At 38.9% G+C, this 4,171-nt stretch overlaps 1 non-coding gene across 1 annotated transcript; it reads right to left on the reverse strand.

Annotated features, from left to right (window-relative positions):
- Nucleotides 1-2,345: 2,345 nt before the first annotated feature.
- On the reverse strand, nucleotides 2,346-2,462 carry LOC119472668. The gene has a single exon (XR_005201834.1). It is a non-coding gene; the product is annotated as a U5 spliceosomal RNA (small nuclear RNA).
- Nucleotides 2,463-4,171: the final 1,709 nt, after the last annotated feature.

The following is a 4,171-nucleotide window of genomic DNA, read 5'->3' on the forward strand; positions in this document are numbered from 1 at the left end:
AAAAAAAAAAAAAAAAACCCAAGAATCTTTGTTAAATTTAGAAGATCATACCTTAAATTTTTAAAAATCTAAAAAAAAGAGAGAATAGAAAATCTTTCCCATCTTAATCTACATACAAATGCATATTTGATTACATTTCTTAGGTTAACCAATATAGTTAATCATGTTTGACATAAGGGAAAAAGCTTTTCCCTGGGTAAGAGCATCACTGGATACAGTGCACTGGATCCAATAGCCTCCCACACCCCCCTTATCCCATGGTTTCTTGAGAGCAGGTGTCATTATCATTACTGCAACTCTTTTTAGGCATTAGTTTATTCACAGCAAACAGAATGAAAAACTCACAAGAGGAAAACAGACAAAAAACCTAATCCAGGCCGAATGACTGGTTAAATCTCCCCAAAACAAAACAACCTTCTCTTTGTACCTTCCATTGGATGAGATGACTTCTTTCCCATTTTTACCCGACTGCACCTACTTGATTTAATGTTTTTTAAATAGAAGTAACTTCCTCTCAACATATCCATGTATATATTTAAAGCAAAACAATTTTAATCAAATTCACATGCAGATTAATGGGCTCCAGCCAATTCCTCTTTTCATAATCTACCAGAATGGTGGTACTGCCATGCTTTATAGAGTTTCAGAATAATCTCCTTTGATGCACATTTCATATCATTATGAAATGATATGGCCTGTTTGAAAATATGTTTTATAAAACCAGTTCCCTCTCCTGTCTTATTAACTCTTGGAAGTACTGAACAGTAAATTTTTTTCTTTTTTCTTTTTTTTTTAAAGATGGGGTTCCACCATGATGGCCAGGCTGGTCTTGAACTCCTGACCTCAGGTGATCCACCCACCTCAGCCTCCCAAAGTGCTAGGATTACAGGCGTGAGCCACCGCACCCGGCCAGAACAGTAAAATTTTTGGAAGTTATTTATTGCCCATTGTTTTGGCTTTGAAATTTCCTTTATATTGGAAATTGAAGGAAACAATATTAAATTTCACCTGTGTTTCTAGGTAGTTTTACTTCTTATCCCAAATACATTAAACAAGTACTACAAAATACACATCATCTGTGGTTATCTTTCAAAATGCCTCATAGAAATAATGTAATCGAAATTAGCAAAGGCAATTCATGTCCAAACAGAAAATAATTCTGTGGTAAAGTTGAAAAATGCTGAATTTTTTTTTTTAGTTTGTAAATCACCTTTAAAAATTTAAGTGTCTGACGGGCATGGTGGCTCACGCCTATAATCCTAGTCCTTTGGCAGGTGAGGCAGGGCTAGGGGCAAGGATCACCTGAGGTTGGGAGTTCCAGACCAGCCTGGTCAACAAGATGAAAGCCCATCTCTACTAAAAATACAAAAATTAGCCTGGTGTGGTGGTCGGCCCCTGTAATCCCAGCTATGCATGAGGCTGAGGCAGGAGAATTGCTTGAACCCAGAAGGCAGAGGTTGCAGTGAGTGGAGAGGGCACTACTGCACTCCAGCCTGGCAACAGAGCAAGACTCAGTCTCAAAAAAAAAAAAAAAAAAGGATGGAAGGCAAAGTAACCAATTAACATAGACTAGATATAAACTCCCCTAGGGCAAAGTTGCAAAGATTTATGTTTTCACATGACACTATCTTGCCTGGTACTTCATTCATTATAAGTTCTAAGTAAACATAGATGAATACACAAGATACAAATGATAAAAATAAATAGACCAGGCGCGGTGGCTCACGCCTATAATCCCAGCACTTACGGAGGAAAAGGTAGGCGGGTAGCTTGAGCCTGGGAGTTTAAGACTTGCCTAAGCAATATAGTGACTCCCCCATTCTCCAAAAAAATTAAAAATAAAAAACCATAAATAGATATCTAACCTATGTAATAACATGGAAAATGCTTAACAATACATGCACAAAAAATAAAGCAGAATATAAGTTGATCCTCTGGTGTGTGCTGGGGTTTGAAAGAAGAAGTTGATCAGCACTATTATTATAACTTTGTAAAATTTATATGTGCAAATAGATAAGAATAAGTCAAGAACTTAAAATAGTTTGTTAGGGTGATTAGAATACTGCTCCTCTCCAACCCAAACCATTTATTTGTAATTCCATTCATAATATAATTTAATAAGAAAGAGAACAGTTAAAACATATTTTTAATTTTATTTACGTGTTTTAGAGGCAGGGCTTGCAGTCTTGCTCTGCTGCCTGGGCTGAAGTGCAGTGGCATGATCACAGCTCACTGTAACCTTGAACTCCTGGGCTCAAGTGATCCTCCTGCCTCTCCTGCGTAGCTGGGATGACAGGTACATGCCACCACACCTAATTTTTTTTCTTTTTTTTTCTATTTTTATGAGCCCTTCCTAAGCAGGACATCAAAAAATTCAGTTATAAACTCATAAATGTTCCTCTCCATGGAAATCTTTATTAAAAGGTGAAAGATTTATTTGTTATGAAGAGAAACCAGGGCATACCTAATTTTTTAAGAAATTTTTTTGTAGAGATGGGGTCTTGCCATGTTGCTCAAGTTGGTATTGAAACATTTTTGACCAGAAGGCAAGAGCACGGATCTCTACAGCAGGCTTCAGTCTATTGTGGTTACCTTAGGTTAGCCAATTCACCTCTTTGAGGTAGCGCCATTATGTTGAAACATGAAAAAGATGATTTCAGATATAACAGGTAGAATGGAGACAGTAATAAGGGGATAGTATTCTAGTCAGAATTTGAAGGCCCCCAAGGATCAAGATGACTGGAGCATAGAAAATAAGGGAGATATGGCAAGAGGTGAGCTTGGCCTAGAGATCCCTGACAAACAACTAAGGGATTTATATTTTATCCTCCGTTGTTTCAGCTATTTGTGTGGCTGAGATGGGAGAATCACTTGAGCCCAGGAGTTTGTATTTAGCCTAAGCAACGGAGTAGGACCCACTCTAGAAAAGGAGAGAAGGAAAAATAAAGTGTTATTCTAAGGACAATGGGAATCCATTAAATGTAGAATAGCTGCGTGTGGTGGCTCACACCTGTAATCCCAGCACTTTGGGAGGCTGAGGCAGGTGGATCATGAGGTCAGGAGTTCAAGACCAGCCTGACCAATATGGTGAAACTCCATCTCTACTAAAAATGCAAAAATTAGCTGGCCGTGGTGGCACAGCTACTCAGGTGGTTGAGGCAGGAGAACTGCTTGAGCCCAGGAGGTAGAGGCTGCAATGAGCCAAGATCATGCCACCACACTCCATCGTGGACAACAGAACAAGACTCAGTCTCAAAAATAAAAAGATAAGTAAAGGTAGAATAAAGCAAGCTGTGACTCTTAGAAGACCAAAAGCTCATGTGAGGTTTTATCATAGGTTTTATCAAAACTCGAGAGGCTGAGGTGGGAGGATGGCTTGAGACCAGGAGCTCCAGGTTGCAGTGAGCCTTGATGGAGCCACTGCACTTAAACCTGGGTGACAGAGACCCTATTTCAAATTAAAAAAAGACTTTTTTTTTTTTTTTAAATAAACCAAAATACCTAAGACACCCTTTTGCAACCAAGTGGCTTTTCAAATTAAAAAAAAAAAAAAAAAAGGCAAAAACAAAAACAAAACAAAACAAAATTTAGAGACTATCACAAGATAGCTGTTTACCTGACTTGCCTAAGCAGGTAACCTTAGGAAAGTTCTCAACTTCTTTGGGAATGAAGACTAAAAATCTATTATCACAAACTCATAATCTGGGGGCTGTGATCAGCCTCCTAAAAACTTGCTTGCCTCAACATTACCCAGAATATTTTGCAGAATTTGCATGGAAAATTATGGGCCTCCTTAATTTTAGAATTCTTTGCTTTCAGTTCTTTCTTAATGTTATTGTTATTAAATAATTAGATAACACTTGCTTTTTTTTTTGAGGCAGAATTTTGCTCTTGTTGCCCAGGCTGGAGTGCAATGGCACAATCTCGGCTCACCACAACCTCCACCTCCTGAGTCCAAGCAGTTCTCCTGTCTCAGCCTCCCGAGTAGTTGGAATTACTGGCATGCACCAGCACACCCGGCTAATTTTGTATTTTTAGTGGAGACAGGGGTTTCTCCTTGTAGGTCAGGCTGGTCTTGAACTCCTGACCTCAGGTGATCTGCCCGCCTCGGCCTCCCAAAGTGCTGGGATTACAGGAGTAAGCCACCACACCTGGCTCAATTGTTTCTTAT

The sequence above is a fragment of the Cebus imitator genome, unplaced genomic scaffold (assembly GCF_001604975.1).
Source record: "Cebus imitator isolate Cc_AM_T3 unplaced genomic scaffold, Cebus_imitator-1.0 Scaffold111, whole genome shotgun sequence".
Lineage (NCBI taxonomy): Eukaryota > Metazoa > Chordata > Mammalia > Primates > Cebidae > Cebus > Cebus imitator.